Here is a 26764-nt window from a genome sequence, read left to right as displayed (position 1 = left end):
ATATCCAACTCGCGGGAGAAACAGCAGCAGTGTATGTGAGTGAATAGCAGGTAGATGTCAGGCACCCAGCAAACTGTAGTTCCCTTTATCCTCGCCTGCAGCAAGATGTTTCCCTTTGGTTCCTCCTGAGACCCTCAGCAGAGGTTAGGTTTCTGCTTAAACAACTTATTGACCAGATACATGTTAATAAATCTTTTGTTACTTGGACATTATTGACCGGAGACATTTCAATATTCACTTACATAACAAATCATTGGTCACAGGTGTTAATTTCTGTAAAAAGCCCCTGGTCAATAAAATGTTAAAAAAGAATACTGAAGCAAAAATATAATGTGTTAAGATGCAACAATTGCACTTGGTCTGGATGCTGCCAAGTGAACTAATCACTGAACAAATATTTCTTCTTCACTATTTAAAAAACTGACTCAGGTAAATGCAAAGCCCCATAAAAACTGAGTGGAAGAATTTGTTTGAAGCACAGGCCTGTCTTACCCTGTCATTTCCTAACCTGGAACAGAGCATGAATACCCTGTGGGTACTTGGATCCAGTATGCTGCCCAAGCTCTGAGCTTGCTCTGGAAGCATCCAGCTCACCCCCCAACTCTGTCTGCCTTCCAGGCATGGGCCCATGGAGGACGCTTGCTCTGGTGGCCTCTACCCTGAGACAGATTTAGAGGGGAAGGAGAGGAGGAGATCTTCCAGGAAGTGGGTGACCCCAGCAGAGGAAAGTAAGGGGACTTTCCTAGTGTAGAAATGTTACCTAGGGCTGCCTGAAAGAGAGCTCCAGGCTGCTGTCCCTGACTCTGACACCAGGGCACAACCAATGTGCTGAAGCATCCATAGCCATGGATACTTGGATAAACATTTCTTTCATGCCAGGTGGACATGGGCTGCTGCAGGAAGGGTGAAGGGTCATGGCAGTCAGTGGGGATGGCCAGATCTGAACCAGAACTGAACTTCCATCTTTTTAAAAGCAAATCCAAGGAGGGCAGGAAGTAAAAACCAACTTCCCCACATGAAAGATAGAAAAGACTAGAGGCGTTCTCTTTAGTTGGGGTCCAGGTAACTGAACCTGGACCCAACATCCTGAGTTCCCTGCACTGTCAAGTATAAAGGCAGGTGTTGCCCCTTGTGATCCCACCTCCCCAGTTGGTCTCTGTTGCTCCCAGTTCACTCAGAGCAATTCAACACCTATTAGCAGGGTCCTTCCAGTATGCATGATGCTGTGCAAGGTGCCAGGATAAGTTGAGATTCCATTCCTGTTCTCAAGGAGATTAGCGGTGTCTCTTTCTTAGCTAGTAATAACTAACTTTTAAAAATACTTATTATCAGGAAGACCCCCTGGAGTAGGAAATAGCAACCCACTCCAGTATTCTTGTCTGGAGAACCCCATGAAGAGAGGAACCTGGCGGGCTACAGTCCACTGGGGTCTCAAAGAGTCGGACATGACTGAAGCAATTTAGCAGGCTTAGCATGTGTTGAGGTACAATATACATGTGGAAATTGCATATATCATAAGTATGTGAAACTCAGCTCAATGAGTTTTCACAATCTAAAACCAGTGCCCAGATCAAGAGAACATCACCAGAAACTCAGAAGCCCCCTCTCCTTCCAGTCACTATCCACCACCCCAAGATGTTCTAAAAACATAGAGAGAGCTAACTTTTTAATAAGTATACCTCAAGTGCCAGGCACTGATATAAGCATCTTACATCTACTAGCTCATCTAATTCTCACCCATAGATAGGAAGGCACAGTTAGCAAGCGGGGGAAATCTAACTAACATTGTCCCCAGCTACTACCCTTACATTGCCTCCCCTGGAAACAAATAGAACCTGCTCACCCTGTGTTGAAATAGTGGTGCATAATAATGATCCTGGGGCTGCTCTGTGGAGAGCAGCCTGGGGATTTGAGTTAGGCCTTAATGGATAAGAATGCACCTAGCAGATAAAGGGGAGAAGGCACATAAGCACAGTTGGGAAGTGCAGGGGTCCAGTGTGGTGAGAGCAGGGGGCAGGCAATGGAGGTAGGAGTGAGTATGAAGGACTTGTTGGAGCAGGACTGTGAGTGCTCAAGAGTGTTCTGACTTTGCCAGAGCAGGTGAGGGACCCGCTGGGGTTTAGTCAGTGGTCAGCCCCCAAGAGTGAGGCCATAATCCACTTGCTAGCTTTCCTGGTTCAGAGGCGTGGCACAGGATGGAGGCAGCCCACCCACCCCCAAAAGATGTCCTTGGTTTGGTCTCTAAACGAGAACTCTATTTTGGTTGTATAGTCTCGAGGGTTGTGCAAAATTCTCTGGCTGTTTTTGTGTGTGTTTTGCTGCTGTTTAGTCACTAAGTCATGTCCGACTCTTTGGGACCCCATGCACTATAGCCCACCAGGCTTCTTTGTCCCTGGGATTCTCCAGGCAAGAATACTGGAGCGGGTTGCCATCTCCTTCTCCAGAGATCTTCCCGACCCAGGGATCGAACACAGATCTCCTGCATTGGCTGGCAGATTCTTTTCCGCTGACCCACCAGGGAAGCCCACACAGTCTCGAGGGTTGTGCAAATTTCTCTGGTTGTTTTCCTGTGTGTTTGGGTAGGCTCAGAAAAAAGAGACTCCGCCCCCATCTTTTTCGATTCTTTTTAACCCAGATGGCAGAGAGGAGACATAACCAATTTTTAAGATAATTAAGAATATGAAGAAAAAAGGAGAAGATGGGCTCATCACAAGCCTGCGTGGGTCAAGCACTTTCTCTGTGCAAGGCCGTGGGTGGGGTTAATTTAAATGAAAGCAGAAGGGGTGATGCTGTCCATCTGAGATGCCTGGGAAGGCTGCTTGGAAACCTGAGTCTTAATGGAGAGGTGTGACTTGGGCTTGAGGCGGGAAGCGAGAGGATATTATGCATAAGTATCCAAGTGAGAAAGCCGAAGCCAGAACTTTTGGACACCAGGGTTAGAGTCGAGGGATGGGCGGAGGCCCTGGAACTCCAGCTAAGGAGGTCCGGCGCTGTGCCACCGAAATGGGCGTCTCGGATGCTCCTGAACTCCCACGGGAGCCGTCCTGCACCGGCCCCGCCCTGGTCGACGACCCGAGCCCCTCCGCACTGCGGCTCGGGGACCCGCCCAAGTGCCCCGGCGGCCTCCTGAGCGCTGTCCCGCGTCCGCAGCCGTCGGCCGGTGGCCGCGCCCCTCCTTCGCGCCCAGCCCTCCGCGCTCCCCTGCTCGCCGCGCAGCGCCGGCTCCTCCCGGGGCTGCATTGCAGACGCCGCCGCCGCAGGGTGCGCCTGGGATGCGCTGGGAGCCCGCGCACGCAGGGCTACTGGGTGCGGGGCTTCCTGGCAGACCCGACGGCGCCCCGGGGCTCGGAGCCGGCGGCCGGGTGCAGGGCGGCTCCGGGAGCAGGGAACACGCAGCCCGAGCGCCCCCGCCGCGCGACACGAGCTCCGGGGGCCGTGGGCCCGGGGGAGCGGGCGCGGCCGTCGGGCTCGGAGTCGTCCCTGCCCTCGAGTGGACCTCGGCCACCCGGCTGGCGGGTCTCTTGGAACCTGGACTGGGGGTGGTCAGCGGCTTCGCGAAGCGTCGTGGCGCGCCCGGAGCCGCGGGGCCGCGCTCCGCCCGCACCCTCCGGGCCGGGCCCGCCGCCGTCCAGCGCGGCGCCGCGCGGCTCGGGCGCAGTTCCGGCGCAGTCCCCGCGCCGAGCGGCTCCGCGCCCCACACCTGCCTCTGCCCGGCTCCGGGTGACGTGGCGCTCTCCGACTGGTCCTCGCGGCCAGGAGGGCGGGGCCGAGGCCGGTGAGCTCACCGCCGCGCCCCGCCATTGGCCCGGGCGGTGCACTCGGGCTGTGGCGGGGAGACAACGGTACCCGGAGCTCGAGTCGTTCCAGCTGCGGCGTGTGGAGCTGAGCGGGTCGGGGCAGGGCTGGGCTGTCGGGCCGGGCCGGGCGGGGCCGCGCGGGAGGAGGAGGAAGACAGAGGCGGCTCGGCGCCAGCCCGACGGAGCTTTGGCCGTGCTTACCAAGTCCGAGTGAGTGTGCGTGCGGCCGAGGGGAGAGTCGGCCCGGCGCGTGCGGGGCGAGGGCGGCGGCCGACGGGGGCGCGCGGGGCGGCCCAGCGCGCGGGGGCGGGGCCGGGGGCGGGCGCGCGCCGCGGCCGGGGCGTGGGGAGCACCCGTGCTCGCGGCGGGGGCGCGCGTGTTTACGCGGAGTTGGGGGAGGGAGCGTGTCTGAGGAGCGGGTGCGGGGACACGCGCGCTTGTGGAGGCGCGGGGGGAGGGCGTGGGAGGGGCGCGCGTGTTCACGGGAGGGAGGAGTGTGTTTGGACGACGAGTGCGCGTGGGGGCCGGCGAGAGTGTTTACGGGGCGAGCGTGCGGGAGGGGGTGTTTGGATGAGCGTGCGGGGCTTGTGTGGATGGAGCCAGGGGGAGGGCGTGCGCATGTTTGCGGGGCGGGGGCTCAAACACGGGTGTTTACGGAGTGAGTGGGAAGGTGGGGGGGGCGCGCGAGCTGATGGAGAGAGCGCAGTGGCCCGGTGTGTTTTGACGCGTGAGTGCGCGTGGGTCCCGGCGTGTTTACCGAGTGTGTCTGGGTGGGGTGTGCCCACGCGTGTTCGTGGGGAGCGTGGGGTGCGAAAGGGACGAGTCCGGGAGAGCGCGCACGTGTGGTGGGGAGCTGGGGGTGCGGGCGTGGGTGTGCGGACACAAGTGTGCGCGCGAGCCAGTGGGAGTGTTTGGGTGAGTGGCGGCCTGGCGATGCGCGTGCGGGGAGTGGCCGCGTCGGGGGAGCGCGGGCGCGAGCGGCGCGGGCGCCCGTGGGCCGCCGGCTGGTTTTTGTTTGCGAAGCGCGTCCGGGCGGCGGGCTTTTCGGATGGAGTGCTCGCTCCCGCGGCCGGGCGCGGGGAGAGGGGCCGAACCGCCTGGCTCTCGGCCCCCCGGCGCCTCTGCGGGATCCGGCGGTTGGAGGCTGCCTTTTGCTAGCAGGCCAATGGAGTGAATGAACGTTTTATTAATCTGTGCGTAGAACACGGCGGGGAAAGTTGGTTGAATTCAGAATCTAAAGATTTGGAAGAACTTCCTGAGAGCTTTGCTTACTTGCAGACCAGGGACGAGAGAGGCGCCTTGACCCTGTCTTCCACCAGCCAGGCTCAGCGTGACCTTCTTGCATTTATAAGATCTCTCCTGCTTTGGTCGCCTTGGTATTGCACAATGTCAGAGGCTGCCCCGGTGGTTTTCAAATGTTTGAGACCGTTTTTCAATCTTTAAATTTGTGCAGGCATCGAATATCTGAAAACGTAATACCCTTGCAAATTATCTTCTCAATCAATGGCTTCACCAGGGAATGATGGCAGCTTTAAAGCCCGTTTTGTATTTCGTTCACCATTGCTTAGCATGATTTCTACTGGTAAATCTGAAGTACCTAATTGGCAAAGCAGATGCAGTAAACAGAAGAGCTGTCAGATAATTATGAAGTGCCTCGTGTATTTGTTTGCTTGAATGCATTATATTTCTTCCCCCAGTGGGGCCAAAACCTGGAATTTAAAAATTGTGCTCAAAGTTTTATCACACACGATAAAATGTCTGGTTCATGTAAAGGAGTCCTTTTCTCTCTCGGTCTAAAGGAGTTTTTCAGAGTTTCTCTACAGAATCTGTGTCTTACGAACTATTGCTTGGGAACCTAATTAAAAGAAATATATTAAGCAGTAGCACTTTTCATGGTGTTTGTTTATAGAAAGATATTTCTTATTTTAAGACCCAAATCAGATGATAGCAAAGAGGCTTGTGTGTGTTAGTCACTCAGTCGTGTCTGACTCTTTGTGAGCCCATAGACTGTAGCTCCCCAGGCTCCTCTGTCCATGGGATTCTCCAGGCAAGAATACTGGAGTGGGTTGCCATTCCCTTCTCCAGCAAATAAACTTATGTTTCTCTTTTTTCTTAGTATTAGATTTCAGGAATACAACAATGTTTAATGTTCTAGAAACAACATTTGCTTACAGGGTATGCATTTCCCAAATAAATTCAGCTAGGTGAAAACAAGCAGAGGACTGCCTCCAATTCCTAAGGGACCTGCACCCACTCATCCTAATTATGTTCCAAATAACCGGAGTGGAAGCTCAGTATTTAGTGCAGTAGTTAATAACATCGTATCCCTCAAGGATTCTTACTAACTCTTGTGCTTTTGTGGTAAACATGTAGAGACCCCTTATTATTTTCTTCAGTCCTCTGTGGAGGGCTCCGCTGGGCCTTCCTGCTTGTTACAGCAGCTGGCGCTGATGTAGGACATCCATGTTGGGCTGTCCTAGGAAACATGGGTAATGGTGGAACTGAAAATTTTTTACTTCACCGGAGAAAGATGGTGAAGTTAAAGAATCAGTTGACCTTGAAAGTTTCCCACGAGAAAGGTGTGAAGCACGTATTGATGGCCAGGATTCCAGTGCTCAGCTCAGCTCGTGATCCTAGGCATTCTGGCACTGCCGGAAATGTCCTTTTCAGTTATCGAGAGTTGTCTTTGGGAGCCATCATAATTTTTCTGATGTTTTCTAGCCTCGCCGTTGTGAACTTCTGACATTGCAGAGCTGTACTTGTAGGCTGCCTGTTTAAATGTTTAAGGGAAATTTTATATTTTATTTTCACATTTACATTTCTTATCACCCAGAAGGGTCCATAAAGACCATTCTGTTAAAGTTGCCACCGTTCCTCTGCCAGTGCAGTGGTTTTTGGAAAGTCCTTTCTTCTTCCTTAGCGGTATCCACTACCCCACCCCTTTCACAAATGTTTCTGTGTGGCTGCCATATCTTCTTACACTTAAAAGGGTTTGCTCTCTGACTTAAAGTGGGTTAGTATTTGTATCCCATCGATCTTTTAGAAAGAAGACTCTCAGAGTGGTGCCAAGTGTTCATTGTTAAATATCAACGGTCGCATCTTGTCACACTACATAAGCTGAATATTCGAGAGTTTATTGCAGTTATATATTCCTTTGCCAGAAAGCTTTTGGCATCCACATGTGATGTAGTTTATTTGCGTACACCTCACCTTTTTTTTTTAAAGGGGGTTGAGGGAGCTTACATGGCTTAGTGACTGAACAACAAGGAAGGTTACAGAGATACATTTTATGTAGTGAAAATAGGTAAAATAAAGAGGGAGTAGGCAAAGGGAAATCCAGGGTCCAGGGAAGTGAGTTGGGGGCACTAATGAAGATAGGACGGGACCTCCATTCCATAAAGCCTTGCACACCTTCTGGAGGCGTGCCGAGTACTGCCTTCTAAGCCCTCTGGAAATTGTAGACGTGACACCGGCTTAATTTTCTCTTTCTTACCTCTCACTTGTCATTTGTTGTTGTTCAGTGGCCCTGTCATATCTGACTCTTTGTGACCTCATGGACCGCAGCATACCAGGCTCCCCTGTGCTTCACCGTCTCCCAGAGTTTGCTCAAACTCATGCCCTTTGAGTCGATGATGCTGTCCAGCCATCTCATCCTCACATGCCATTCGTCTTCTTATATTTCATGGAAGTTCTGACAGCCATCGATGAACTCTGTTGGTGGGAAAAGTCTAAATGAGGTACATTGAATCAGCTTAAAAACTGCAGGTTAATATCAGTCACTTTGAACATTTAGGAAGTGCCAGGGAACCTGCTGGGTGACCCCTCACCTGAGGACATTGGAGCTCCTGATCATGAAAGTCACGGTGAGGGGCTTTACCCTGCCTAAGGGGGTTGCCCTGAAGTCAAATGCCTGGCTTTTCTTTGTAACAAGTGCCTCCAAATGTATCAAATGTACATTTATCAACTACCAAAATGAACCAGTCTATTTTTTTTTACCTTCCTTCTTCTGACCTTCCCCACCCTCCAAACCTGATCCCCTACTTTGTTTCCCGACATCCCCCCACCCCGCCCCAGCAGCTACTCAGCATGAACCCTTTAAAATTCTTCCTCCTTATTCTCTGAGCCCAACTCATACCTGATCTCATTAATGAACCCTTTATCCTCAGCTCCCAGATTAGATTAGTGGCTCTTTGCGGGGCAGGCTGGCACTGAAGCTGTGTCTCCCCCTACTGACCCTGAACTTTCATAAATACTGCTCGTTGACCACAAAATCGTATGCATGGTGTTACTCCTCAGAGTGAGTGAGAAGAACGTAAGAGGAGTGTTCTGAAACAAACATGACTTTGATCCTATTTCGTGCATTCAGTTCAGTCTTGCCTGTTGGTAATTCAGACCCAAGCTCCACAGGGTCTCCCATTCAGGTTCATTCACCATCCCTAGCAGATTTGGGTTTCCATTTAAGTGGTCCTGAAGTGGCTTTAAAAGTCTTGGCCCTTGCCAATGTTAAATAGCAGGGTCTAACACCTGAGTCATCTTTGGGGCTCTCTTAAGATTGGCCAGAAACTTGCTGAAATGTGCGAAGGTAACAGCTCTTTGCTTGAATATAGTATGGTAAGGTGTTTTTGTTTTAGCTCTACCTCTAAGTAAATGGGAAATCATAGGTAACTCACCTTACAGCCCTGGATCAGTGCCTCACCTGTTTTCTAAGCCTATTAGTAGTGGTTTAGGAAATTAACTTAGTGGAGTGTCATTAGTTATTAAAATCAGAATGCATTGCATGTAGTATGGTCAGTATCAATTTGGGAAGTCTTTGTTTCAGAGGGGGGTGTGTGTGTGCATGTGCACGTATTGGGCTCTGTTTCTTTCTGTGGGCCACAGTCAAAACCTGTTGAAAGCCGCTGGATTAGATAATTCATAATTGTCTTTAAATCTCAGTGTCTTCCCAGTTGGCGCTAGTGGTAAAGAACCTACCTCCCTGTGCAGGAGACCTAGAGACAGGGGTTCAATCCCTGAGTCAGAAAGATCCCCTGGAGGGGAGGGCATGGCAACCCACTCCAGTATTCTTGCCTGGAGAATCCCGTGGACAGAGGAGCCTGGCAGGTTACAGTCCACAGGGTTGCAAAGAGTCAGACATAAACTGAAGTGACTTAGCAGCAGCAGCAGCAGCAATTCTGTAGTGATTCTCTTTTGTGGGATGTGTCTGTTGTTATGACTGTCAGTTTGGCAGTGGGTTAAGGCCAGAAAGAGTTAAAATACTTCTGTAAGTATTTAATTCAACAGCAGAAGGTGTCTAGCTAGGCAGGAGCTTAGTGTACCTTTCTCTGTTTTTCTGATGTATTTGGGTAATCAGAATGTTTCAAATGAGAATGACAGTTTATTTCTGCCAGAATTTGTCCCATGTTTAATAGGGATCTTTGAATGATTCTTAGGTACTGTCACTAAGGTCTGTTTAATGAAACTGATTTTTTTTTTTTTGGTAAGTGAAAGTAGAACTTTTCTAGGATTTATTAGTGGAAGGATCCACATTTCAGTTGATGGATTCACCTCAGGCCCCTCTTTTAGCCTTATGTGACAGAACTCTAACTGGCTTCTATTAAAAAAAAAAAAAAAAAATTATTGACTCTCCTGAAGTCTGGTTTGGAGTTGTCTTCAAGTAGAGCTGCTTCCAGATGCTCAAGTGATGTCGCTAGGAACCTGTCTCTCCGTCTCTTGGCTCTCTTCTCCTCTGTGTTGATTTTCTTCTCAGGCAGTAGTTTCTGAAAGTTGTAGCAAGATGGCCCTCTCAAGCTCCAGGCTTATATTTTGCCAGTTTAGCAAATATTTCTGGGAAGATGGCACTTCTTTCCCAGGACTTCCAGGAAATGTTCTGTTGCTGGCCCACTTTGACTCCTGTGTCCAATCACTTGAAGAAGGAGGGGTGGTACCCTCATTAGCGAGACCTGACTCGCCCGCCCCTGGAGACAAGAATTGGGGTTAGAACCACCTGAACTGAGGAGAAACACAGAGTCATGGCCAGTGTCCAGGGAAGGGATGCTGAGCAGGCATACTGCGCTGATCTTCACCCTTGAGTCTCATATTCCTTGAGAAAGCACCCTTCATTCTGAAACTGCAGAAGCTTATAAAAAGGCTCATTCCATACTTTCATTTTCGTGGTCCCATTTTAACTGAAGGCTCCCCAGGATCATCACCTTTCAGTAGACTTTTAAATGGGTACTGACTAACATTCCCTAAGATCATTTTCAGAAAATAGGATTCAGGTCCTTAATATTGCTCTCTGTGGTTTGGATTCATCCACTAAAGATTTCTTTAAATACGCTTTTGTCTTTTCTAGTGAAAGAAACCACTCATTCCATTCTAGCCAGAATCGATGCCTCTGGCATTTGTGTGTGCATGTGAAAGATGTTTTATCTAATAATGTAAAAAATAGGAAGTGCCCATCCTAAAGTTCATGCTATTCTAAAAACTTAAAGGTAAGTTAAGTAATATTTCCCAAACAGTGCGGTAAATGGTGGGTAGATTCCCAGGCTAGACTGAGAACAAAAACCTTTTGAATCCATAATAGATACTCAGAATTTGCAGAAGAAAAATTTAAAATAATGTGTATGCATGCATATAGCCGTATAAACTATAAAATATTGAACTAACTAGTCTACATAATATATATACATAGCCTATACTTACATGTTCCAAAACAAATGGAAAAAGGAACTGCACATTTGAATATTAAATGAACCTTCTTGAAATACTAATAAATGTATACATAAAAGAATTTCAGTCAATGGAACCTTATTGGTGAAGATTCTTAATTTACTGGTGGAACCCTAAATGATTCTCAGAAATGACAAACTCCAGCTGTCTAACTTTTTAGAGGAATAAACCCAGAGAAAGTAAATAATTTCAGTTTCTTGATAACCCTAACAATCTATTATCCATGATTAGTTCAGTTCCGTTCAGTTCAGTCGATCAGTCATGTCCGACTCTTTGCGACCCCATGGACTGCAGCACGCCAGGCTTCCCTGTCCATCACCAACTCCTGGAGCTTGCGCAAACTCATGTCCGTTGAGTTGGTGATGCCACCCAACCATCTCATCCTCTGTCGTCCCCTTCTCCTCCTGCCTTCAATCTTTCCCAGCATCGAGGTGTTTTTCCAATGAATCAGTTCTTTGAATCAGGTAGCCAAAGTATTGGAGCTTCAGCATCAATCCTTCCAATGAATATTCAGGATGGATTTCCTTTAGAATGGACTGGTTGGATCTCCTTGCAGTCCAAGGGACTCTCAAGAGTCTTCTCCAACACCACAGTTCAAAAGCGTCAATTCTTTGGCAATCCATGATCATTACAGTCATATTTTTATTATTAAATTGAACAAAAGAGAGAATGACAGAAATCCTTCTGCTGTATCTCCAAGAGTTAGAACAATGAAAAGGGAAGGAAAATGTGGCTAAAGAGGTGGTTCAGTGTGTCAGAGGTTGTCTGAGGAAGAATTGACTGAACACAGGCAATGAGAGGAGGAGCCCCCTAAGGAGGGAGACTGGAGGCAGTGGGAGGCGATGTGGGGTCAAGCAGCTTCCCACGCTAGTTCCTGGGTGATGTTCACCATTAACCTCCATGACCTTACTGGGGTCTGTGGTAGGTTAAAGTGGACCGGGAGCTTCCTCACTCAGAGACTGTCTGTATCAAGGTATCCTTTAGGACTAGTTTTAGTTCCTAAACCCTTTTGTTGGAATTACTTATAAGACATGCATATAAGATGCTCCCCACCACAAAAAATGATCAGATAAGTGTTAGGAGACATGCCTGCCATTAGCTCTTTACCAGCAATTTATAGCGCACATTAGCGCAATAACTTCCCAGGTGGCTCAGGGGTAAAGAAGCCGCCTGCTAATGCAGGACATGCAAGAGACATGGGTTTCACCCCAGGGCCAGGATGATCCCCTGGAGGAGGAAATGGCAACACACTCCAGTTTTATTGCCTGGAGAATCCCATGGACAGAGGAGCCTGGCAGGCTACAGTCCATGGGGTCACAAAGAGCTGGACATGCCTGAAGCGACTTAGCACGCACACACGCATTGCCTTTATTGCAAGGATGTTGAGGTCTGTTAAATCAGGGATACCCAACACCCCCACCCCGGGCCGTAGACCAGCATCATTCCATGGCCTGTTAGAACCCGACTGCACAGCAGAAGTTGAACAGTGGGCGAGCGAGCGAAGCTTCCTCTATATTTACAGCTGCTCCCTGTCATTCATGTTACTGCCTGAGCTCCACCTCCTGTCAGATCAGCAGTGGCATTAGATTCTCATAGGAGCTCAAACCCTCCTGGGAGCTGTGCACTCGAGGGATCTAGGTTGTGTACTCCTTCTGAGAATCATCCTCAGACCATCCCTCTACTCCGTCCATGGAAACATTTCTCCCTGGTTCCCAAAAAGTTTGGAGACCACTGCATTATGTCACAGCCTTTCTTACTAGTATCTTCTCTCAGCACTCAGTACCTAGAAGAGCCATGCTGTCCACAGCAATTGACAGTGATCTTGATCTTGCCTCCCTTTTTTGCTTTGTTTGCTAAGTTCAGCCAAATTTGAGGCTCACAGTTAACCATCTTAGAGGATATTTAGTGTGTATTTTCTGTATAACAGCTTTATGTGAGCTTTCATTTACTCTTTTCATGAATCTCCATTTTCCCTAATCTCTTGTTAAGCATAAGTATTTTTATCAGTCATCTCAAAGGGACATACCTGGATCCAGGTTAAGTGAGAGAAGGAGGGAGTTAGAGAGGTTCGGGTAGGGGGGATAGGTGAAGGCAGGGAAGGGAGACCAGGGAAAGGGAAGAAGCAGGGAAGAAAAAGAGAGGGGGGCCATGTCAGGGATTTCTGATGGGTGTGTAGCAGGGTTAGCTCCCACTGCAGTTTGAGTTGGTTATTCACCTTTTATTCCATCATTAACTGCTCCCTGAACCTTTAGACCAGCTATACTTGAAGTGGGATGATTTTTGTTGTTGTTTAGTCGCTATGTTGTGTCCAACTCTTTGCGACCCCATGGACTGTAGCCCACCAGGCTCTGCTGTCCATGGGATTTCCCAAGGCAAGAAGATGGGAGTGGGCTGCCATGCCCTCCTCCAGGGGATCTTCCCGGACCAGGAATCAAACCCAAGTCTCCTGCATGGCAGGCGGATTCTTTATCACTGAGCCACCAGTGAACCCCTATAGGATGATGAAAGAAGCCCGATTTGGAGAGGTCCCCAAGGATAGCAAGATGACCCGAAAACTGTTGTATCCCCCACCCCCCGGCAAGTTGCATCCCCATTGAGTGAAAAGTGCTATATAAGGTTTTAGCTTTTCCACCTAATCCAAGGGATGTTTGAATAGTGGCCTCAGTAATACATTCATTGAGGCCTCACTCGTTTGGAATTTGTAAAAATTTGAAGATGACTCGAGTCTAGGCATGGAGTGCTGATAGAAGATGTATTGGGTTGGCCAAAAAGTTTGTTTGGTTTTCTGTATGTGCTTATGGGAAAACCAAAAAGAACTTCTTAACCAACCCAGTAATATCAAATAGTATAAGCCCTGCCAAACTCAAAATTTGTGGAAGCGAGTAGCCTGCAGACACAGGAGAGCAGCCCTTGATGTGTTTCTAAGCAGTGAGAAGGGAATGGTAACTCACTCCAGTATTCTCGCCTGGAGAATCCCATGGACAGAAGAGCCTGGCAGGCTACCCAAGCCCATGGGGTCCCAAAGAGTCAGACCAAAGTGTCAGAAACTAACACTTTCACTTACTTTCACTTTTTTTCTGGAGCCAGTACACAAAATGGTCCTCATAGGGATCACAACAGTACTGAATAAAGGAGCTTACTGGTTAAAATTTTTCTATGGGTCTGGTGGTTCCCTTGGAGAAGCATTTTATTTTGTAATAAAATGATTAAAGTGGTATAACTTTGATCTTTAAAACTATTTCTCTATCTATCAGAAAGACCTATGATAAATTGTAAAACAGTATCTTTAGATCATTTTATCTGTTTTCACCTTTTTAAAAAATACATCCAGTATTTTAAAGCAGTATAGCTATTTCTTTTAAAATAGAGACATTTCAGTCAATTGATTTGAAAAGGACCTCTTCGTCTATATTTATCCCAGAGTTTTACAGAATCTTACGTCATTGTAGAAAAAAAAAGTACTGTAGTTAGTACACTTTCGAGTTCTCTGTAGAATCCAGAGTTTAAAAAAATGTGTATTTGTGGAACATCTTGGACTTAAACTCTCTCACGAGGTCGAAGGACAGCTTGGGAACATCGGCACCCTACAGTTAGCCCAGGGAGAAAGCGCTGAGGCTCTAAGCAATGTGTGGGGAGTGAGCTGGAAAGAGCGAGAGGCGGCTTTCAACCAGAATCCCAAATGCACTGTGCTCGGTGTTGCACTCAGATGCTGAAAATCACCAGAAACTCAGGGCAAACAACATCTCTTGTGATGAGCAGCATTCTCTAGAAGCACCCAGGACTTTTTAAAAAACAAAACAAAAACAAAAACCTTTGCCCCAAGCACCTTGTAACACTTCTCATTGGCAGTTTTCTTTTTTGTTGTACATTCGACTTTCCCTGAATCGTCTCTGTCCCCCCGCCTTGTCCTGGAGCAGCGCTGCTCAGGCAAAAGCGTTATCCTGTGTCTGGCTCGGTCAGTTTGTTTGTTTTCACGGGCCTGGTCCCCAACCTGTTGGATGGGATTAGGGAAGAGAGAAAGGGAGGAACTGCTTTTTGTAACCTGGCTGGAGGAAAGTCACCTGGAAATGATGAATGGAAACAAATATTTTGTCCTACGCAATCTCCTTTGCCTTGTCCTGCTCGTAATTCACACTTTATCTTTTGAACAGAGGAAATTAAGTCCCTTGTTCAGTAAATGTTTATTTGGGGCCGACTATGTGCCAGGCCTCAGGAAGATGAGTGAACAGAGTAAAGGCAGGCACTGGCCCCATAGAACCGTCGAGGTCGCTCCATTGCCCTCTGCTTCCATCAGGATGGGGTTCTGGAAACGAAGGCACACGTCTCGTTTGGTTTTTGTGTCCCTGGTGGACACCGTGACAACTTGAATTGTGCTGTTCACCGTTCACCCCTCGGACCCTGACAGGCACGAGGCAGTGCAGGCCCAGCAGGGGGTATGCACTTGACTTTCAGAGCAGGAGTCTGTTCTGGCCCTGATTCCCCATCCTTCTTCCCTGAGGACTCAGAGTGGTTTTTTTGGTACAGCTGGGCACCCCAGGACAACCTGCTGGCAGTTAATTAATGGATGCTTGCCCCTTGACAATTTCTGTGTGTTTTGTACAAGTTCCCGTCTTGGCAGTTGTGGTTCTTAAATGCAGGATTTTCCTTTACCACCTCATCTGGGTAAGATATTTAAAGTTCAGCACTCACTCACATCCTGACATCTTTTCCCTCTGAAGACCCCATTGGTAATGGTTACCAGGGGCGGGGTACGGGGGAGGAAGGAAGATGGGAGAGAAAGGATAGTTAGGGAGTTTGGAATCGACATGTCCACACTGCTATATTTAAAATGAATAACCAACAAGGACCTACGTACAGCACAGGAAACTGCTCAGTGTTATGTGGCAGCCTGGATGGGAGGGGAGTTTGGGGGAGAATGGATACATGTATATGTGTGGCTGAGTCGCTCTGCTGTCCACCTGAAGCTATCACAGCATTGTTAATCAGCTCTACTCCAATACAAAATAAAAAGTTAAAAATTTTGCATAGTGCTTACCTCTGAAGTTTAATATAATTTTAAGACATGTATTAGGAAAGAAATATTTTCATATCAGCCTTAACTTTTTAATAAACTGCATTTTATAATTGGAAAAAAAATATCCCATTGGTGTCTGTGGTTTCCTCCATCGCTCCATGCATTTCTAGAATGTCTCAATCTGTACGTATCGTGCGTGTCGTGTGTATAGCAGCACTTGTCATTTTCACTGAAACTGTTGAGGCAGTGGCCTCCAAGTGTGGTGCTTTGGGGGACATTAGCAAGCCTCCTCTTTTGTAGACTTGATGAAGGTAGGTGGCGCGTCTGTCAGAGTTCCCATCTCCTTTGCTCTCACGCTCACTAGCTGCAGTTCTGCGGCCTTGAACTGCAGTTGCTTTGCTGTTTGATTGGCAGTGAGGTTGGCTCCTGTGTAATCCGGGTGCTTGTACACTCTGGATGCCGTGTCATGATCCAGCTGAGCTCCTTGGGTTCCACTGAGCCTTTGTGTGCTTAGAGGATAGAGGCTGGGTCTCTTTGCCTGCCTTGCACTGAAGGATTTCAAAGGAGAAATCCTTGTAGGTTGGCTTTGCGCCCCTCATAAGTTCGTCTCATCGCTCTTCATCAGCCTAAAGGGTTTTTCCCCGTTGCACCTGAGACTCTGACTTTGTGAGCAGTGTGAACCATAGACCAGGAAGAAATCCAAATCCCCCATCCTGGCCAATGAAGACGGTCTTAAGAAGGCTTGCTGACGTCCATTACTGGTGTCTTGGTCCATAGAGTTGGGGAGTTGTGAAGAAGTGGAGGAAGGCAGTTTTTCCTAAGGCTAAATTTAGCCGTTGCTTTGGAAAATCAGAGTGGTACAGCTTGTGCCTTATCTCCAGGCAGGCCTCACCCTCTCCCCTGCACTTGGACGTCTTCAGCAGCTATCCTGGGAGGAGCCGCTCTGGGCACTCTGGCCGCCCCTCGATTCTGGGAAGGAATTAAGCGACTTCGTGTTTCCCATCCTTCTGAGCTCCCCTGCAAAATGCTGGCGGCTTCCTCGGCGGCAGTTACAGTTCTCTACAGAAATAGCCGGAGTCATGCCTCCTTATGCTTCAGCAGCCCTTACTGCCAGCATGGCCAAGGGCTGGCCACGGAACAGGAGACACGGCCTCTGGTCCCCGGTCCAAATAGCAACCAGAGGGCACATGTGCGCCAGAGCCACAAATAACGTGTTTTAAAATAGCAGATGGTATTTGATGATCGCGCCTTCATTCATTTACCTGCCAAGGCAAAACTTTCTCTCCTGCTCTGGCAGTGAGACCAGCGGTAGCCCGGGTTGAGCAGTTGTCATAACAAGCTCTCGGGGTTGCAGATGTTATTTGTTTGCTGATTTTCAGGCTGTGCAAATCCACACCCACTTTCTAAGGCTGTTCTCGAAAATCTCTCTTTGGTCTCACAGTAAGAATGTCCCATTTCTCCAACAGCTGAACCCGTTAAGCACTTGGGTAACTACCTAGAGGTAGTCCTTTCATCAAGGTGCACTGCCAGGCACCGTGATCCAAGTACTTCATTTCCCTGGGGAAAGTGGGAACACCTGAAGGGTGAGGATCCGTATTGATAACAGGGATCTCAGTGGATAAAGGAAAGTGACATTGCGTGAAATTCCGGCTTGTGTCTATGGAGAAGTCAGGTTTTCCACGCCTTTTCTGCCAGAGTCTTGCACCAACACACGGCACTTACGTAATTTGCTTACCTGAGCCCCAAGGAAAGGGCAGCCACCCAGGGAAACGCCTAGAGCTTTCTCATGTGCTTGCACAACAACTCCACTGGGCTTCAGTCATCTTGAATGCTCTTTGTCTCCCTGAGAATAGAGGATAAAATGGGCTAGTGTATGTAAAGCCCCCTGGAGCCCACTGTGGAGAGTAGAGGTCATTTGGAGCCCTCGTTCCAGAGTTTGGCTGACCTCATCCATTAGTTGGCTTCTGAAGGAGCTTAAATTAGAACATGATATTCCTTCCTGCCAACTGGGTATGCCCACTCTGGATCTGGTACCAAGGGTACAAGACTTGCAGAAAGCTCGCTCTGGAAGAAATGACACATGTGAGAAAGTACCTGTAGGGACTTCCTTGGTGGTCCAGTGGTTAGGCATCTGCCTTGCCATGAAGAGGACACAGGTTCAGTCCCTGGGCTGGGAGGATTCCACATGCCACAGAGCAGCTAAGCCTGTTGTGCCACAGCTACTGGGTCTGTATGCTGCAACCGCTGAAGCCCACCAGCCTGGAGCCCATGCTCTGCAATAAGGAAAGCCACCACAGTGAGAAGCCCTTGAACTGCAACTAGAGAGTGGCCCCCGCTTGCCGCAGCTAGAGAAAGACCTACTGCAGCCATAAATAGTTTTTAAAATTCTTTAAATTAATTTTAAAAACTAAAATTATTATTTTTTTAAAAACTTAAAAAGAAGAATCTGCCTTGTAGTTGCTGGGACTTGGGTTCAGTCTCTGGTCGGGTAACTGAGATCACACATGTCTTGGGGCAATTCAGCCACATGCAGTAATGGAAGATCCCGAGTACCCTACTAAGACCCAATTCAGCCAGATAAATAAAGAACTACAGGTTCGTCTGCTGAATGCTGTCAGGACACAGAACAGGGCACAGAGGCTTGCTGAGTGGACTAGGAAGTAGGTTCAGAGCCTAACCTGTGCTCAAGTCCCTGTACTGATGCTCATGACCTTGGGTAAATAACACATTTTCAGAGCCTCAGCTTCCCCATCTGTAAAAGGGAGAGGAAAATCAGAATTGTTTCCAGGACTAAAAATAAAACCTGTGGAATGTCTAGCCCATGTAGATGCTCAGTGATAGCTACAAATAATAATTCTGAAAGGATGTTTGAGCTACACCCTGAAAAATAAGAGGGTCACCAGGTGGATATGGAGAAAGATGGGCATCACCCCAAGACCCCAAAGCATATGACATTCCTGGTCGCTTTGGAGACCAGTGAGCATGAGAGGACCCCTAAACAATTGCCCGAGGCTGTCGGCAAAGACCCATTTCCTGCCAAACACCTGACATTTAACTTTGTGGGTCACAGGGGAGGGATTCAGGTTATTGTAAAACTAGATTATCTGATATAAAGTCAGAAATTGCTTCATGTTGTATTGCTCAATGTGAAAATCCATTCGGTTCCCAGATTTAAAGTGAGTTGTACAAAATCTGCAGGTGACGGTAGGTGTGGCTGAACCGAGAGCCTTAGTCTGGGTAGTTGTTGGTTCCTGACACAGCCAGTTCCTTTCATTAGATGTCCAAACACTTGGGATTCTTCACTTTGACAGCAGCAAATCACAAACCTAAACTTGGAACACACTGTGGGTATCTGACTTCATGAAGTTTTTGTGTGTGTGTGTGTGTGTTTAAAACTTTGGTATTGTTTAGAAATTTTGGGTAAATGTTAATTGGTGGTGGTGTAATTGCTAAGTCATGTCTGACTCTTGCGACCCCCTGGACTGTAGCCCACCAGGCCTCTCTGTCCATGGAATTCTCTAGGCAGGTATACTGGAGTGGGTTGCCATTTCCTCCTTTGGGGGATCTTCCTGACCCAGGGATTGAACCTGGGTCTCCTGCATTGCAAGAAGATTCTTTACCATCTGAGCTACCTGGGAAGCCCCAATAATAATTCAGACTTAAGAGAATCTGACTACTTTTTTAAAAGTTTACTTTGTTTCATCATCCTCATAGGTAACAATAAGATAGTGATATTCTCATTTTATCGGAGAAGGCAATGGCACCCCATTCCAGTACTCTTGCCTGGAAAATCCCATGGATGGAGGAGCTTGGTGGGCTGCAGGCCATGGGGTCACTAAGAGTCGGACACAACTGAGTGACTTCACTTTCACTTTCATGCATTGGAGGAGAAAATGGCAACCCACTCCATTGTTCTTGCCTGGAGAATCCCAGGGACGGGGGAGCCTGGTGGGCTGCTGTCTATGGGGTCGCACAGAGTCGGACACGATTAAAGAGACTTAGCAGCAGCAGCAGCAGCAGCATTCTCATTTTATGGATGAGAAAATTGAGATGCAAAGTGATCGTAATTTTTCCAAAGTCACACGGTGACAGGATTAAACCTGTAGCCCTTCTCTCTACTCTGGTGTTCTTTCTACTCTTTCATCGCTGCTTAGTCTAGAAATGCTGCTTCTGCTAAAACAAGCAAACAAAAAAACAGGTCGAACAGGCTTATGAAGAGGCTTGGTATGAATTGTGAGCCAGACTGGCTACAAAGCCATCAGCATCATTTATCTTTCATCTGGGGTATAGGTAGGTGGGTGCACATGTCTTGAATGTAGTGGGAAGGAATTGCTGCATGGCAGTTGAACCGTCTCATCCCCTGAAGCCATCCAAGTAAATAAACTGCTTTAGAGAGAAGCAGGAGACAAAAACACACCTGGGAAGACATCCCACTGAGAGAGGAGAGAGCAATGAAGAGGTAAGGTTTGGTGAGGTTGAGAAAGTAGTGCCTGATTAGTTGCAGAAAGCAGGGCAAGGAGGTGTATTTCAAATCATTTTCAAGTGTTGTCAGGTGTGAATTGGCCGTGTGCTTGAGAAGATGTGCAGCTGATGCTGTTGGAGCCCGTGTGGAGGGATCCGCCATAATGTATGTGCGTGCATGCACAGTTGCTTCAGTCGTGTCTGACTCTTTGCGACCCCTTGGACTGTAGCCCGCCAGACTCCTCTGTCCATGGGATTCTCCAGGCAAGAATACTAGAGTGGGTTGCCATTTCCTTCTCCAGGGGATCTTCCCAACCCAGGGATCAAACCCACGGCTCCTGCAGAGCAGACAGGTTCTTTACCGTTAAACCACTGGGTACCCCTGTGTGATGTACAGGAGGTGACATTTCATGTGTCCACCTTGGGTGGGAACCTGTGTCTCCACTGGAGCAGGTGGTCCTGGGGCCTTTCTTTAACAAACACTAGGCAGAGAGAGGGTTCATTCTTGTGGAGGGAGGATGGCCTCTTAGAGCAGCAGTCCTCAAGATGTGGTCCCAAACCAGAGCATCACCTGAGAACTTGCTTGAAATGCAACATCTGGGCTCACCTAAGCCTGCCAACACCAAAACCAGCATCAACACCAACACCCAGGGGCATCCCTGGTGACTCAGTGGTAAAGAAAGCACCTGCCAATGCGGGAGACACAGGTTCGATCCCTGATGGGGAGAGATCCCACATGCCACGGAGCAACTAAGCCCATGCCCCACAGCGGTTGAGCCTGTGCTCCAGAGCCTGGGAGCCACAACTGTTGAGCCCGTGTTCCACAGTTACTGAAGCCCAAGTGGTGCCTTTGAGCCCATGCACCACAAGCAAGAGTACCCGGTCTCCACACCTAGAGAAAAGCCCGCGTAACAACAAAGATCCAGCAGAGCCAAAAATAAATGAATGTTTTAGAAACCCAACACCAAAAAATCCTGGGCATTGGGCCCACCAAAGCCCTCCAAGTGATTCTGTTGCCTGCTGACACCGAAAACCACTGGGCTGAGCAGAAGAACACACCCCTGGAGGCTCACATGCTCCAGGAAACGTGCGCGCTCGGCTTGCTCTCCGTCCAGCCGGGGTCTCCCGAGGGAGCAGTCTGATCACTTCACTCAGACTGTCCCAAGGACAGGCGACTTGCAACCCCTCAGAACTGAATCACCATTGGCTTTGTTTGAAACATCATGGATGAGACTGGGGCAAACCTCATCAGCCCCCTCCATCTGCACATTGTTCTCTCCTCCCTGCCTCCATACCGCATTAATTCAACAATTCAGGTGCTTTCAGGCTGCGAAAATTATTTGTTGGTCAACAGAGAAAGACAGGGATCTCTTCACTAAGGCATCCCCCAGTACCTGGTACCCAGTCAGTTCAGTTCAGTTCAGTCGCTCAGTCATGTCCGACTCTTTGCAACCCCATGGACTGCAGCACGCCAGGCCTCCCTGTCCGTCACCAACTCGTGGCATTTACTCAAGCTCACGTCCATTGAGTTGGTGATGCCATCCAACCATCTCATCCTCTGTCGTCTCCTTCTCCTGCCTTCAATCTTTCCCAGCATCAGGGTCGTTTCCAATGAGTCAACTTCTTCACGTCAGGTGGCCAAAGTGTTGGAGTTGCAGCTTCAGCATCAGTGCTTCCAATGAATATTCAGGACTGATTTCCTTTGGGATGGACGGGTTGGATCTCCTTGCAGTCCAAGGGACCCTCAAGAGTCTTCTCCAACACCACAGCTCAAAAGCATCAATTCTTCGGCACTCAGATTTCTTTATAGTCCAACTCTCATATCCATGCATGACTACTGGAAAAACCATAGCTTTGACTAGACGGACCTTTGCTGGCAAAATAATGTCTCTACTTTTTAATATGCTGTCTAGGTTGGTCATAACTTTTCTTCCAAGGAGCAAGCTTCTTTTAATTTCATGGTACCCAGTAGGTGCTCCATAAATACTTGCAGATGAATAAGTGGATCTGTAACTAGTTTTTAATCAGAAGTCTTTTGCTTCTAAATAATTATATTACCTTTATCCAGTAATACACAGTTAAGATGTATATGCTTGCTCTTGGAAGGAAAGCTATGACAAACCTAGATAGCATATTAAGAAGCAGAGACATCACTTTGCTGACAGAGGTCCATCGTAGTCATGTATGGATATGAGAGTTGGATCATAAAGAAGGCTGAGTGCTGAAGAATTGATGCTTTCAATTTGTGGTGCTGGAGAAGACTCTTGAGAGTTGCTTGGACTGCAAGGATTTCAAACCAGTCAATACTAAAGGAAATCAACCCTGAATATTCACAGGAAATACTGATGCTGAAGCTCCAGTATTTTGGCCACCTGATGTGAAGAGCCAGCTCATTGGAAAAGATCCTGATGCTGGGAAGGATTGAACTCAGGAGGAGAACAGGGCAACAGAGGATGAGATGGTTGGATGGCATCACTCATGTCCAACTCAGTGGACATGAGTTTGAGCAAACTCTGGGAGACGGTGACGGACAGGGAAGCCTGGCATGCTGCAGTCCGTGGGGTCGCAGAGAGGCAGACACAACTGAATGACTAGCCAACAACAGCAACACAATTAACATGAGAGATAGTTCTGAATTCGCTGAGTATCTTACAATAAAGGTTTAATTAATAAAGCTATAAAGCCAAAACTAGCATCATGTTGTTGCTCTTGACTTGCCAGTCATGGAGAGGTGTAGACCATCATCTTAAGATGATGAAGGAAGTGTGATCTGATTCCTGGTCCACGGGGTACCATGGTCCTATGCTCCAGGGTGCCAGCTCAATTGTTTCATATTTTAATCATCACCACCTCCCCCATTTGAAGTCAGTAGGCTCAGCGATGCTGTTCTGCATGATACAGTTTTCTTAAGAGGTAAATAACTGCTTCTGAGTGTCTTCACTAAGTGCTTCTTAGAACAGCTTGATAACGTGTGAGAGCTGACCGCATAGTCCACTGTGGGGCTGGCACTGGACACTCAGTCTGGGAGCAGGAGCCAGTGACCCCTGGGGCAGACCCGGCACTGGTGACTTAGTGTTTTTTCCCTCGACCTTAATATATTTTTTTTTCAAAATTTAAACTTTTTATTTTTACTGGGTTTTAGCTGATTAACAGTGTTGTGATAGTTTCAGGTGAACAGGGAAGGGATTCAGCATACATGTGTCTATTCTCCCCCAAACTGTGCTATACAATAGGTTCTTGTTGGTTATCCATTTTGAATATAGCAGTGTGTGCATGACCATCCCAAACTCCCTAACTATCCCTTCCCTCCAGCAACCGAAAGTTCGTATTTTTCTAGTCTGCAGGTCTTTCTTTTGTAAGTAAGTTCATTTGTATAATTTCTTCTTAGGTTCCACATATAAGAGATGTGTGATATTTCTCCTTCTTTGTCTGACTGCCTTCACTCAGTATGATATTCTCTAGGTCCATCCATGTTGCCCCAAATGGCGTTACTTCATTCTTTTCAGTGGCTGAGTAAAATACTCCGTTGCGTATATGTACCACGTCTTCTTTATGCATTCCTCTGTTGATGGACATTTAGTTTGCTTCCATGTCTTGGTTATTGACATTGGAAACGGCGGTGCAGCGAACACTGGAGTGCATGTATCCTTTTGAATCATGTTTTTCCCTGGACCCGAGCCCAGGAGTGGGATTGCAGGGTCATTCGGTTTTGACAGGCAGCTGCATTGGCAGGGGCTTGGACGGGATGGGCTGGGGGCGCAAACCAGGGCCGCCTGCACTGTCGCCAGTGCAGCTGAAACAGAACCACCTCGACAGGCAGAGCACAGCCACGTGGCGTGCCCTGTGCCCTTCTCCCTGTTGGCATGACTTGGCATGTTAATCTTGGCCACCGTGCTCCAGACCAGTGCAAACCAAGCTCCAAAAGAAGCGAAAAGATTCTAAACACATACTCAAGAGACACAAGATTTGCAGGCTGGCAGAAGAAACCATCAGGATGTTTAAGCTGGTTTGGCAGTCTGCGTGAGGCTCTCTGCATGCGTTCAGAGTTGGGTGGTTATCTGGCTGGCAGGATCAGGAGGAAGCAAGGAGAGTTTAAAAACGTACCTGAAGGATAGTTGCTGTTCCACTTGAGTTCATTGTCTTTTAAAAGGTAAAATTCTTTGTCTTCTGTTGGCTTCAGATGGAGGAGTGCTGCATTCTGCAAAATTCCCATTTTCTAGTGGAGAGGTGGAGAAGGCAATGGCACCCCACTCCAGTACTTTTGTCTGGAAAATCCCAAGGGTGGAGGAGCCTGGTAGGCTGCAGTCCATGGGGTCGCTAAGAGTCAGGCACGACTGAGCGACTTCACTTTCACTTTTCACATTCATGCATTGGAGAAGGAAATGGCAACCCACTCCAGTGTTCTTCCCTGGAGAATCCCAGGGATGGCAGAGCCTGGTGGGCTTCCGTCTATGGGATCGCACAGAGTCAGACACGACTGAAGCAACTTAGCAGCAGCAGTGGAAAGGGCACAGAGAAAGGGTTCTGGGACCAGCTCGGAAGTTTCCCATCAGTGATCCCAGGATGACGAGCCATGTCCGGTACATCACAAGCAGATATTCATTCAGGGTTGAGCCCCCATCTGTGACCATGCCACTGAGATACTTAGAGGGGTCTCAGGGTTTGTCAGTCTGTATGAAATTGGGGGGAAAGATGTCACCTTTCTCTTTTAAAGAGGAAGGCTTTTCCTTTGGTGGTGTTCCTGGAAATAGCTTACTAAGAAAATAATACGATTCTTGCAAAGCAGTCTTCCTCGTCCTGCTTCTGTGGTTTAGGAAACTGAAATCAATTTGACATTCCGTATTGAAAACTTGCCCCTGAAACAGGTGCTTACTACCTTTTGACTTTGAGAAAAAAGTTCTGTTCCCTGGGGTAAGATCAGCTAACTCTTGTGCGTCTTCTCTTCCCATGACTTTCCCTTCCTGATTTTAGCACCTGGTGGCCAAGCTCTGAATCATGGAGACCAATAGAAAAAGTGTGTTCTCATGCCTCAGTCAGCTTCCCAGGTGGCTTTAGTAGTAAAGAACCCACCTGCCAATGCAGGAGACCTAGGAGACATGGGTTCAATCCCTGGGTTGGGAAGAGCCCCTGGAGTAGAAGATGGCAACCCACTCCAGTATTCTTGCCTGGGAAATCCCTTGAGCAGAGGAACCTGGCAGGCTACAGGTCATGGGGTCGCAGAGTCAGATGCTATTTGCACGCATGAATGCCTTAGTATCTTGGTCTGTAAGATGAGGCCAGCAGACCTGCCTCACCTGATGGTCATGAGGGTTCACGGGTTAATGTTTGTAAAGCTACTTCATGGGTGAGTAGTGCATGGAGTGTTCCCTTGCCTGTTTTTTGTTGTGCTGGGTCTTTGCTGCTGCGGGGCTTTTTTCTAGTTGCGGTGTGCAGGCTTCTCACTGCTGTGTCTTCTCTCGTGGTGGAGCACGGGCTCCTGGACTCGTAGGCTTCAGCGGTCACAGCACTCGGGTTCAGTTGTCGCGGTGCACGGGCTTAGTTGCGGAGCAGCACTGTTTACTCCCTAGTGTCAGGACTTATCATCTGGATGACGAGGGAGGCTGATAAAATATTTCTTCTCCAGGGTACTCCTTTCCTTGATTCAGATGGCTGTGTTTTGAAAATAGTGCCTTCACAGCAGGTTGATCAATTTCCCAAGATATTTTATTCCCTTACCATAAGATGATGCTGATGGCTGGCACCCTTGTCTGGGACTTAACCATGTCCTGAACATTTACAAATCTGTTAATTCGCTAAATTCTCTCAGCAACCCTCGGAGATAAGGACTGTTACTATGCCCATTTAAGAGTTAAGGAAACTGAGGCACCAAAGAGTTTGTTCAGAGTTATATAACTATTATACAGCACAGCCAGGGTTCTAACTGTTTCCTGTCTGGTCCTTCCTCACCTCTCCAACTGCATCTTCTGCTGTCCTCTCGGGTGTGGTCCAGGCATGTGGCTTCTTCTCCTTGAACATTCTGCCTCAGGGCTTTGCAGAGCTCTTACCTCACTCCAGCTGTCATATATGTGTGTGTGTTTGCAGCTAGAGCCTGGATCAGAAAATAATTTTTTTTTCAGTTTTTGGGTAAAACTGATATACCTTTTATATATATATATATATATATATATATATATGTAACTATATGTGTGTGGATTTGTGTATATTCTTCTTTCTCACAGTGATCTCTTGCTTTCTTATTTTTAAATGAACTTGAACTTTTATTATTTAATTTATTTATTTGGCTGTGTTGGGTCCTTGCTGCGGCACAAGGGATCTTAATTGCGCCATGCGGGATATTTCAGTGCAGTGCAGGGGCTCTCTAGCTGTGGCATACAGGCTCAGTTGGTCCACAGCATATGGGATCTTAGTTCCTGATCAGGGATTGAACCAGCATCCCCTGCATTGCCAGGCAAATCCTTAACCACTGGACCACCAGGGAAGTCCCAATGATTGCTTTCTTTCACCGATTTAAATTGTGTTCATTTGTTTGCTCTAGGGGCCTGTCCACCAGATCTCCCTTCAGGGTTTCCACTGGGGAATTTGACAAAGAAATGGGGTCCCGGAACCTGAAACCACAACCTTGACAGAAAGGGTTTTTCTGTTCCTTTCATTGAGAACTTGGGCTGCGGTCGTGGCTGCGGTCTTGTGTGAGGTGTCGGGGTCATCACCAGCCTGGACAAACCCAGGTGATCTGGTTGAGTGGGTGATCGCCTTGGATGCCCATCCTACAGGCTGGACTGGGCCA

At 48.1% G+C, this 26764-nt stretch overlaps 1 protein-coding gene across 2 annotated transcripts in view; it reads left to right on the top strand.

The window, feature by feature from the left end:
- Nucleotides 1-26764, top strand: part of CAMTA1 (calmodulin binding transcription activator 1) — a 992433-nt gene that overhangs the window by 933130 nt on the left and 32539 nt on the right. The gene's annotated exons all lie outside the window — the stretch shown is intronic.

Source organism: Bos indicus, chromosome 16 (assembly GCF_029378745.1).
Source record: "Bos indicus isolate NIAB-ARS_2022 breed Sahiwal x Tharparkar chromosome 16, NIAB-ARS_B.indTharparkar_mat_pri_1.0, whole genome shotgun sequence".
Lineage (NCBI taxonomy): Eukaryota > Metazoa > Chordata > Mammalia > Artiodactyla > Bovidae > Bos > Bos indicus.
Note: the sequence above shows the minus strand (reverse complement) of the source record. Positions and strands in the feature narration are given on the sequence as shown.